Source organism: Festucalex cinctus, chromosome 7 (assembly GCF_051991245.1).
Source record: "Festucalex cinctus isolate MCC-2025b chromosome 7, RoL_Fcin_1.0, whole genome shotgun sequence".
In the NCBI taxonomy this organism is placed as follows: Eukaryota; Metazoa; Chordata; class Actinopteri; order Syngnathiformes; family Syngnathidae; genus Festucalex; species Festucalex cinctus.
Genome location: NC_135417.1, coordinates 5,241,521 through 5,253,883, shown reverse-complemented (window position 1 = coordinate 5,253,883; position 12,363 = coordinate 5,241,521). Strand labels below are relative to the sequence as shown.

The 12,363-nt window shown below is 39.9% G+C and overlaps 1 protein-coding gene across 2 annotated transcripts in view; it reads left to right on the top strand.

Moving 5' to 3' along the window:
* hivep3b (HIVEP zinc finger 3b) overlaps window positions 1–12,363 on the top strand; it is a 66,249-nt gene that overhangs the window by 37,831 nt on the left and 16,055 nt on the right. The window contains exon 2 of one of the 2 annotated variants that reach the window (XM_077526736.1): window positions 7,844–7,889. The exons of the other annotated variant lie outside the window; for it this stretch is intronic. The gene's annotated coding sequence lies outside the window, so the exon portion shown is untranslated. The remainder of the gene's footprint in view (window positions 1–7,843; window positions 7,890–12,363) is intronic. 2 annotated transcript variants of the gene reach the window in all.

Sequence of the window (12,363 nt, the reverse complement as noted above, 5' to 3'; positions counted from 1 at the left end):
GCCTCGTGTCTCAAACGTCACCAAGCGCGACAGTCCACTTGATTCTGCTGCACTATGTGGTTTTTAGGGTTTCCAAGCTCAGAACACAGTCTGCTCTAGGATGTCAATGTTCAGATTTGTTTGATTTGTATGTTGTTTGTTTGTTCCACTTTACGACTTTTTGGCACCCTTTTCCGACTGCATGCAGTCATATGTTATTAGTCCTCGAGTTAAGGCACACTCAACCTAAGGTGTTTGGACTTTACAACGGTTAAACCCGGTCCACCATTTTGGCACCGTCCGCCATTTTGGCTAATCGTCCCCCATATAGCCCGCAATGTTTTTCCTTTTCCCGCTATTTAGCCCTTAGCTAGCGCTTATGCACTTGTGGGAGTATCTTTGGCTTTTTCGCCCTCTTTTTATGCAAATTATTTTGATGTAAATATTGACTTTAATTGGGAAATTCGACTTAAATCGAAATTTGTGTTACATTGCTAGCATAGGAACGGAACTCCGATGTAACTCGAGGACTCCCTGTACTTATATATGACTACTAAAGGAATGGGAACACCAAATGTAGCTTTTCTAATTGTGTCGTAACAACCAGATTCTTCAAGCAGCATTCACTTGTTCATTAGTGCCATCTTACTTTCTATACTTTGCTATCATTGATGAGTCTGACTGTGGAATAGAAATAATCGAGAAAAAAAATAGGGCTGTCTGATTAGCGTTTTTTTTTTTTTTTTTTTTAACTGTCATTTCTGATGAGTAAGATTGGCCAATGAGCTGTGCACTAGCTATTATTTTAATAGCGGGATAATCTGTTTTCTTATTATTCAGTGATGAATCAGATTTCAAAACAAATCTATCAAAATTTCTAACCCTTCACTCTAACACAAATTGGGTCAAAAAGGGACTGACCCAACTTTTTGGGGTTATTCAATTAACCCAAAAAGTTTGGTCAAACAAATAACCCACAACAAACACACCCAGAATAGGTTGGTTATTAATTTAATTTGACCCAACCTTTTGGGTTAAATTGCTCGGAAAGTTGTTTGTTGTCGGTGTTTTATTCCATGTGACAATAAAACAATGGAACAATACATTTAAATGACTAGCATCTATTTCTTGTGTCCAGACATACATATTTTTAAGTGTTCTGAAAGTTGACAAATTTTCAGCTGCAATATTTTACCTGTTGAAACACTTTTACATTGTTAACATGATTAGATATTTAATTCAATGTACTTTAAAAAAAAAACAAAAAAAAAACAAGCTCTCTCATAGTGGATGTTGGCTAAATTATATTAAACGTGAAGCTGTTCATCATCATTGGTCATAAGCCGCTTAACCATTTTTAACCAAAATTGAGTTTTTGTGCATGATAGCATTTTGGAGTGTCAATATGAATTTCTAAAAATGCGTCTCAAACCTCAAGTCCTTGAAAATGACAGCAGATATGGACTTTTTTTTTCTTTCTTTTTTTTTTTTAGGCGTCACTGCACTCTTGTCACACTAAATCCATTCAGTAACTTACGAGTCTTCATTCAAGTATGGTTTCGTCTGAGAATATAAACACGGGTTTCTTTACAAAGTCACATTGGCACCTCATGGCCTGGCATACCTATTACAGCGTTTTTCACCGTTTTGGGAAACTTTTTTTTTGACACATTTGTCATACAACTTTTGAAAACACCAAGTAAAACCAAATAAATAAGAATAAAAAAAAACTAAGTACATGAGTAAAGTCAGAATGGTGCAAGAATGAAGTCAATATATTAAAAGTAGAATGTTAACGTCAGAAGACCGCTCAGCCTGCTTTATTTACAAGTGGCTTCTTCTTCCTGTTATTTTCCAAATGCGTGCAGTTTGAGTAATAGCTGACCACAGTGGCTTTTGTACACTAGGTGGGCTCCCTCTTGAAATAGATCGTGTTTCTATCACAACACCGCATGCATACGGACACAGCACATCAATTTACTGGAATACCGCACATCTGAAATAATCTGGCCTCAGCGTCGAACAGAGGCACCCGTCTATGAGTCCTCCCGTATTTGCACATTTTGCTGCCCGTGTCTGCAATTTAAGGCACAAACGTCCCAAAAATATATCATCCGTGTGACTGCCTGGAAATACGTTAACCCCTCATTTTGTCAACATTGCGTTGCGCCAAAATGCCATTAAATGGTTCTTTATAAGACTTTGTAATGACCTGTTTATATTTTGTCCATTTTACTTTTGTTCTCGTAATAAAAATGACGGTTTTGCCCACTACTGGTGAAATCTTTTTGGTGAAAACTTACACATTGATTAGCCAGTAGGCCACGCCCCTTAAAGGCACACATCTAACACACAAATACGATAAGTATGCTTTATAAACTCAGTTTATTTCTTTCTAGTCTCTTTTTTTTAATTTACTATATTTTATAAAATACAGTGCTGGTTTACTGAGTTACTGGTTAACACAAAGTGTTTTTTTGTGGAGGTCTGTAATGGATTAATATAATTTTGTTTTTAGTCCCGAACATAACCATAACAACAAGGTACCTACTAAACTCGGATTTTAGGCATACCATTACACCCATTATACATTTATGTGGTTCCCCTCTTATTATTATTACAATGACGTGTCTCGCCATGAAAACAAGTTTAATACCCCGGTCCTAATACAAAAGGACAATGCGACGACAGATGGATGAAGGTCCCTCACTGAGAGGTACTGTATCGAAGGTGTGGTGTTGCAAAGGATGACAATGAGCACATTCACTCCAATACAATACGAAGGCCCGTCCTGCAAAGTGTCGCATCAGGGCCCAAACAACGCGCCTATTGAGTTCTCCCGGAATAAGTGATTGTGATTTACTAAGCGGTTACTTTTTCAAGGTCTTCTTCCCATGTATTTTTTAACAAACACAAGCTATAAAGTCATCTCTCTTACAATAAACAACTTATTATGCATGAATGTGTTGGTATTTTAGGTTAGGTTTACGCTGAAATAAAGGCAAAAGAATATATGAATTAACTCATTTGCTCCCAGCCATTTTCACCGAAGCAATTCCGTTCGTCCCGGCTGCAAGGCCGACAGAATATTGTGTTCTATTGCTATAAAAACATGGAATCTATCAAAAGAAAGATTAAAGTCTCTTCTTTCATCAGCCAAAAAAAAGTATATTTCTATCCGTTTCTGTTTTGCAGCAATTAGCATTAGAATATAGCTAATTTGTGTAATATCTACCATTTCTGCAACCGTTCTTTGCAGTTGAGAGGCTGCATCAAAGCCTTCTGTATGCTCTAGCATAAAAAAAACAAAAAAAAAAACAAAACAAAAAACAACCCCCCCCCCCCCCCAAAAAACAAACAAACAAACAAACGTATAAATACGTCTTTGGGACACTTAAAACATTAAAAAAACAAAACAAACGTGTTTATACGTTATTGGGAGCAAATGAATTAATAAGAAAGACTAGCTACTGTACTTCAAACACTTTGACTTCCAGTCTCTTAAGCGTTCACTACAACAGCTTTACAAAATTTTACCAAACATGTGGCTTAAACATAAGTCAAAAACTCTGACCAGGAAACAATTTGAAAAAGAAATTCTGTTGACTTAGATTTTTATGCTGATTAAAGATAAAATTTGCATGCTGATTCCAAAATTGCAGCCATTTTTTTTCTAGCACATTAAGCTGTCTACGGGTTGTAGTATTTACGCCTTTGAAAAGTAATGAGACGGCAGGAGCACTTTACCGTTGCGAGCTAGCACGGCTAGCTTGTAGCTGTTAGCTCGCCGTTAGCTAGCATTCACCGCTAAATGCTGGCAAAAGGCGCCGTACAATACAACGTCAGCATAATTATGTCTTACCGCTCTTACATGGAGCTTGAACTTGACTTCAGGACAACGTTGTGTTAGTGACATCTGTCCCAACAGTTTGGTGCATTTATATTGCCTTTTTCACAAATTCTGACTAGACGAGTACGTCGCAGCCCCTATATCCACGCTTCCGGTAACAACTTCAAAATAAAAGTGCTACAATTGGTTTATTCATTTCGGACACATTGCAGGTTACATCGATCACATCACATCATTTGCAACATTGACATCCGAAAGAAGGGCTGAAGGTAGAAGCGGTAGAAGCCGATGGCTTATTCGAGACCCGTCCCCATCGATCCATCACTAAAACGCATCAGTCATATACATTGTTTGGAATAGTCATTGATTCATATCGTTACACATCCATCCCAGACTATCCCAGACACTGATCGCTCAGTTCATCTTGAATGTCCGTGTGTAGATTGCGGCTAGTCCCAGTCATTTGGAACTGGTGAATCGTCCCCAGACGTCACCAGCAGGCCCATCCCGCCAGGTGAGCAGCCAAGGCAAGCGCATTTTTTCTCTTTCACCAGTAGCGTCTTCGCTGACCTCGGATCAGCTTTCACACATGTTGTGGCTTCCAGAAGAGTAGATCAGCTTGCATTGCTTTTAGCAATTTTGCTTTTAGCAATTTTGCCTCGATTCTGGTCAGCTCAGCATACCACTGTTGCAAGCTACAGGTTCTTTCAGCCCTAGTATTAATAATTGTTTTTGTACGATTATGCCTATTTTGTGATCGTGGAGGGTAATAATGGAAATCGTTATTGAATTTCGATTAATTGCACAGCCCTACTTTGTGATTTGGATATTGCATTCCACTACATTGCCATGTCAATTTGAACTTGATTCATTGTCAAGGGCCACACATATTTTGACGAAGCAAGCAGGCAAAAGAACTGTCATGAAGCAGCTCCTCCTTGTGACTCATCTCGTCATCCCACCAGGCGACCATGTGTTGCTGGCTTGTGTAGTGCGCCTCCGTGTTCCCTCCCGCCTCCCTTTTCTGATAAGCCCGTTCTATGTGGCGGCTCGTCGTTCTGCGAGCGTGTTTATTTTCGAGCCTGTGAGTCACACTTCCTGTACTCCGCCAGTGAGGCAACGCTCTGTGGAACAGCGAGGAGCCGCGTTCATTCTCAATTCTCGCTTTCGCCGTCCGCGTCTCTCCCTCTCGCTCGCTCTCGTGTTGCGCAGTTGATAGGGCCGGCCTCGCTGCTGCGTAATGCGGGGGCTCGCTTGAATGGATGACACTCTGGAATTCATTTACAGACGCCCCGCTCCGGCAGGAACTGGAAGATATACGTAAAATGACACATGTAGGCACAAGGTTCATCACTCATGCAGTTTTTTTTTCCCACCGACCTCTATGATAAGAAGATATAGAAAGGAGAGGCCCCACAGTGTTGCCACAACTTCAACACACGGCTCAGAACAGGAAACCCTGATCTGACGGTGGTGGCTGTGCCAGCTATGTAAATAGTGTGACATCAGCATGTACACACTAACTCACAGGTTACTAAATACAAATGTTTCCACTTTAATCCAATGTTCCCCCCGCTATTGTATTTGTACAGTACAGTACAGTACTTTCTTTGCCTTTTATGCTTTTTTTTGGTGAAAATACATTTACAATGTCTTTAAAAAATGTGATTTAGAAGTTTAAAAATTAGGCATTAGTCAGTCCTTCTTCACTATGTAAGTAGCTACTGAATGGCATCATTCTAGAAGACTCGCCGGCCACCGGTTTGACCCCGAGACCGCGATGTCTTATGGACCCACACATGACACAAAAATCCATTGGATGCCCCCGACGCTGGTCTGCTTTCTATGGGCCAACGAGCTAGCGGTTCTTGCTATCCCATGGTCTAATGCTGCATTCGAGGATGGTCGAAGTTAGTTTTTGCCAGTTCCAACTTGAAAGCGTTTGAGGCGAAAGTAAACAACCGAAATGGCGGATAGTGGTAAATTGTTTTTTTATTTTGCTTCTTAAAACTCATTTTTGACCTCCAGCAAACTTACCTCCTCATAATTTTGCTTCATTTATCTTATTCATTTTATTCATTTATCTTATTTCATACAGTTAAGTAGTTTACCGTATAATTTCATGCCGGGAGATAGCGGCAAAACTGTCATGTACGTTGCGCTACGTGAAGTTATGTTGAATATTTATGATTGAAGAAAGCTATCTCGTTTTATACTCACTTAAGTTGTTTTACCATTCACAGTCTGTTTCCAAAGGGGAAACCATTGTAGAGTGGCGTCACTTGTAGTCCGTTGGTGACGTCGGGGCCCTTCTTTTTTTCCGACTTCGCCAGTGGAATTTCTGAACACACTTCCTGGTTTGAAAAAGTCCGACTTCCGACCATCCTCGAATGCAGCATTATGTACGAGGCCAGCGGGGAGTGCGTGTAACACCAGGGAACTTTTTTTTTTTTTGCTGTATTAGAATAAAATGTAACGGCACATCCACTACAGTAGGTGGCAGTAGTGCTCTCTTTGTCATAGAGTGCCCCACGAGTATTAGCGCCTTTGCAGTGGTGTACTAACAGAAATTTTATAGACAAATGACACTACATACTGCACAGACCTGATAATACTTAACTAATCTACTTATACCTACTAGGGATGTAACGATAACGGCAATATCGTGATATTGCGATATTAAAACTGCCACAATATATCGCCGTCCTCATGTCACGATTTTTAAAAGCAGCACATCTGTTCAAAAAGTCAGGTTGATTTCCATTTGTGCGGTTCTAGCACCCTCTGCTGGCTAGTCTTTGTTTAATACAAATTAATTTTCACAAGGCATGTTTTGGCCCTTTTGTGTTTCAAATCCACGCTAATGGTCAGATGAAGGAGAACGTGATATGCTTAAGAAAGGGAGTCAATATGTGTAGGAACTCAATGTGTTCGTGCATTAGCAATGAAGTGCCTCAATTGCTGTAATGTACAAAAGCACAATATTTTTTTTATTTTTTTTTAGTATGAGCTCATTTTTTGACAATATTGTGACCTTTTTTATATATCTCCAACCTCCCCACAATATCGTGATAATTATCCTATCGAGGCCTCCATATCGTGATATCATATTGTGATGTTTGGATATCGTTACATCCCTAATACCTACTGTGTTATTTCTTTTTTTTTATGCTAAACTTACTTACTGTAAGGAAGTTGGGAAGTACTATAAATTTACTTACATACAATACATCAAATGATAAATACAAAACAATACTTAATTTACAACAACCAATCACAGCGCACTTCTTTTCTGAGTTTGGTCATGTGACATTCGCAAGCTGAGTGGCGATTGGGCGCTGCCTCAGCCCTGAGAAACTGTGATGGCATTTTCAGTCGACATCAAGTGACAAAATGGCCGCCCCCTGAGATGGATCAAAACGTGTGTATGTACGTGTGAGTCTGAACTTTTAAGAAGTCAGATAATGTCATATAAAGTATTTGAAAAGACTGGATTCCATGGAATTGAGTTTGATTTTCTTAAGTGTGTTTAAAAGTACCGATTTGGTCAAACTACCTTCTCCACCTGCGTACATCAAAAACCAGATAGCATGTTTTGGAACATTTTACAGCGGAAACACTCAAATTTCATAATCTCGGTTTTGGCCAATGAATATTTTGTGTAAGTTAAAGACATAACAACAGACATTCATCTTGTCACGTTGTGTGCTTTTTGTTTCACTTTCCTGGTATGCCACCCCAAAAAAATGTGTTTGGTAGAGATAATGACGATGAGGAGGATTTTGACTCGTTTGACTGTAAGAATATCAATTGCTGTCGATTTCCTACCGCGCCTTTCCCCCTCCTCTCCTAACGTTTATACAGTACAGTGGAAACATTCATTTGGTGTCTCCCCCCCCTTCTCCATCACTCTGTTTTTACCTCACCCCCACCCTCTCTGCCTCTCTCGGCAACACACCCACTCAAGCAGTCATATCCGCTCTCACTCTCTGGCTCTCCATGCTTGTCTCACAGTGCCTGTGAAGCGTCTCTGAGGGGGAAGACCAGACTGCTCTGTCAGGTAATCTCAACTCTTGTCTGTCTGTCTCTCTCGGAGACACCCTCCCCTTTCGCGCTGTCTCATTGAAATCCATCCTTGTCTTCCTCATAGTGCTCAGACTTGCGTCACTTTTTTTTTTTTTTTTCTTTCGGCTTCGTCACTACCTGTCAGATAAGTTAAATGACTAATTTCGTAAGTGCGTTGCAATTGTTGGTGACTGTCTAAACATTTTTATTTTGTTGAATCTTTGAAAGAGAATGTTTTTGGTTGTGTGTGTTTCTATTTGTGTGAGTGTGTGCATTACATTACACAAAAAAACTACTTAACCGAATTTCGTGAAACTTAGCAGAGGGGTGTGATATTGACCGAGGGAGAACTCATAAAATTTTGACACACATGCTACATTTTTCATTTCATTTCATTTATCATAGCAGACATTCACAGCTTTTTGCACCTTTTATATTTGGCAGTTGGAATGTGCATTACTGCCACCAACAGGGCGGGAGGGGAACAACCTCAACCAACATTGGAAATGTTGCGATTTTCTTATCAGTTTCTTCTTCTTTTTCTAACTTGTATTAGACTAACCACAAGGCCAGTGATTCCCAACCAATGTGTTGCTGCACCTTAATGTGCTGTTTTTGAGATGCTCAGGTTATGGCAGGAAATTATTCAACATTAGTCAATTAGCCTCACAATCATATTATATTATATTAATAGGGCTGTTCGATATCACCAGTACAATTACTCAACTCTTGAGTAGTCTCCGATACCAAGTACGGATACAACTACTACTCTTGATACATAAAAATTCCCTCCCAAAAACAATTACAAATATTTTTAAAGAAAGAGCTATACATCCTAGCATATTACCTTGAAATTACATTAAAAAAAATAATTTCTATTCTTCTAATTTCTAGTTCCTGATCATAAAATGGCCACAACGCCAGTTCCGATATATCGAAATAAGACCAAGTATTGGCCCGATATTGATACATGGTATCGGTACTCACCCATATTATGGATAATTGTTCATTTACTGTATCTACGCCTGCAATGTCAGAACAATTACAGTAAATGTTCTCCATTAGATGACAGAAGGTACATAGTTGACCTTATCATTTTTTTTGTGACTTTTGTTTGTCACTAGATTTTCCAATGTCAAACATGTGACTTGGATGAACAAACGTTGGGAAAGGCTACAGTAAGCTATTAGAGAGAACGATGTTATTGGTGTGGGTGAAAGTTTTTTTTTGTGTGTTTTTTTTTTTTTAAAGCTTTCTCCATTCTTATTATGGAATTTTTGTTATGCACAGATGAATGTGTCAGATTCATATTCTATTGGGTGCAGGTAAACATTGAGTCATTTTCACTCAAAATAAAAAAAATTCTTGGTATGCGTCTCTTGTAAGTGTGTTTCTGTCTCTTGTTTCCACTGAGTGTCGACCATTAATAGACATTAATGTTCTTTTGGTACAAATAAAAAGCAAAATCTCTTATGAAAAAGAAAACTCACACATTTAATATGGATCATTTATTTATGTTGAATATTTTGACAAGGGATGGGCAAGTACTGATACTAGGTATCAATATTGCCTTATTTCAAGGTATCTGTACTCGTGATGACTTTGTGGCCGTTTTATGATTAGGACCTAGAAATTAGAATAATAGAAAATTGCCATTAATTTAATGCAATTTGTATTGCTTTATTGGGATATAAAGGTCCTACTATTAATGTTTTTTGGGGGTATCGACCCGAAATAAAACATGGTATCGAACGCCCTTAATTTAGACATTTAATAATGTCACCAAAGTAGCGTTTTACCCGTCTTGAGGAATATTGCAAAAACTCTTAACAAGGTGACCAGTGTTGTAAAGTTGAACTTTACGTCTTCTGAAAGCCCTGGGAAATCCTTGGTGCACGCTTCTGCGATCCCAAAGCGTCTTGCGCCGAGCGCATAGACTGACTGAGGGCTCCGGTATGTTGTGTTTCCTCAGCTGGCGTCCGCCGAGACCTGCTGACTTAAGTGGCATCCCCGAGCGAGCGAGAGTTTCTCCGCTCACGTCTGACATCTGCTTCAGTCTTTTCGATTTTTCTCCTCAACCCGACCATGTTTTTCTCGAGTTACTGGAAAGTATGCGAGGCTTGCCTTTGATTGAAAGCCGATGTTGCATTCGTCCGGACAGTACGACTCGCGTACGTGCTCTTCTTCATTGATATCAAGCAGCTGTCACTTAAAGAAAGGATGGATGTCAAAGGTCATGCCAGCTTGTCAGTCCAAGCGGAGGGCAAGCCCCCCCCCCCCCCACTTCCTGCTGCCAGTGTGTGTTTGTAGTCAGAGAGGATGCTGGGAGATAAATTTAGACCTCCAGCTCCCTCTCCATCTGCCGTTGCTCAGAGTAGGTTTGTTTCCATGGGAACCAGCACCAGGCTACCACCAGTAAGAGAGAACAGAGAGAAAGAGGCATGAGTGTGTGTCTGCGTGAATATGAGTGTGTGTTTGGGGAGGTGAAGGGGGTGACAACAGCTTTTTAAAAAGCACTTAAGAGAGTTTATCTGTCCTGAGGGTGCAACGCAATTTATTGTTTAGCTCATATTGGTATCCATCATTACCAGCCGTGTGAATACATGTGGGTATTGACGAGGAAATGAACATGCACTGAGCTGAGTGTTTTATTTTATCCAATACGCAGCTCTGGAAGTCGAAAACCTGGAGTTGACGTAGAGACGTGTAAGTGTGTTCATGTGTGTGCATACACAAGGGCACTTCAGTGTGCCAGGGCTCCCCTGGATACCTGAATCTCACATATTTTAAATTGCTCACTCATTCGCTCTCCTTCTCCAAGTGTCATCACAAGACATTTCCTTGATCAAGTAATGATTCGTATTATTATGAGTGAGATGAGCGTATTGAGACGTGTAATACTTTTCAAAAGTGTTTTGCCGTAGCAGCAACTCGGATCGCTCATGGCATGTTAAGTCACAAATTTGAAACGATTGACTCAACAGCTCCTCTGCTGGTTGCAGCCAAGAAGTGCACTTTTGTGGGCCACTAAATTCTTCTTAAAGATGAAGTCAACCCCCAACATTTTTTTTTATTGATAATAATATGTTCTATGTAGCCCCACTAGTCTAAATATGGTATTATGGTTAATATTGTGTTAGTGGATTATGATTAACCCAGTTTTTATCAATATCAGAAGGCGGCCATTTTGCCACGTTGCTGCTGTGAAGATGACATCACATTTGCTCAAGTCTCAGGTAACAACCAATTACAGCTCAGCTTCAGAAAAGAGGTGAGCTGTGATTGGTCGTTGTCTGAGCCCTGAGTAACTGTGATGTCATCTTCAGTCGACAGCAAGTGGCAAAATGGCCGCCCCCTGAGATGGATTAAAAACGGCTGGATTTTGGTATATAACTAATATTCCACAAATGTAATATTAATCAGAATGTCATGTTTAGACAAATGAGGTCACATATAACGTATTATTGTCAAGAAATGTTTGAGGTTGCCTCCCTTTAACAATCAATGAGTTGATTGACAAATTAATTCAGAATTCCAAAACTACTCTGTACAATTATTTGAAACTGAGCTTAGAAAGAAAATCCAGGCTTCAACATTTGTCTCCCTTTAAATCAGTGAGGGCAAGGCTACAATCTCTCTATAAAAGTAATAGCTGAAGGGGGTAATATTTCACCCAGGGAGTAAAATGTAATAGGATTTCGCATAAGCACGACAAATTACCACCTGATCCGAGATTTCACAGACAATGTCACCAGTGCTTTAATAACATGTGTAAATGTGATTTTCTTGTGTCTGCTGTCTTATGTGATGACTGATTCAAATCAATTATTCCTTGGGGGCGGCAATAAAGTTGTTTGAATGTCTTGAATGAATGAATTAAATGCATTTTGGTGTATGAAATCTGCCATATGCAATAGGCACCATTCATAGTGGGTGATTTCTGTTATACAAATGTGATGACAAAGTACAACTCCCCACATTAAACAGCAGCCAGGGGTCACCTCAGGACGCCGCGGCCGATTGGCTGTCACAGTCAATTCAGGGGTTGCAGTCTGGATTTAAGAACTGGTCTTGTGGGGCTTTTACTGTTCACTGTAGGCAGGCTGTATGCGTGTGCATGCAAGTGTATGTTTTGGCATCATGTGGAGGCTCCACTCAGGCATTCCTTCCCCTCATCTCTCTGGCAAAGCCCTCAGCATGTTTCCCCCCGCTGAGAGCCGGCAGACTAGACTTCCATGAATAATAGAAGCAACACTGTCCCTAACCTTGAAAACCGTAACTAATCATCCTGTTTAAACTTCTATATCAACACCTATGTGAATGATCATTACATTTAAATTTTGGTAAGCCTATTCCCTGAAAAGATGTGCTTTCTTTTTGTGTTCTCCCTCCGTCTCCCTTCTGTTGCGTGTGCTCATCTGTGACCTACACATCCAGACGTTCGTCTCAACAATCTTTTGTCTTTACTT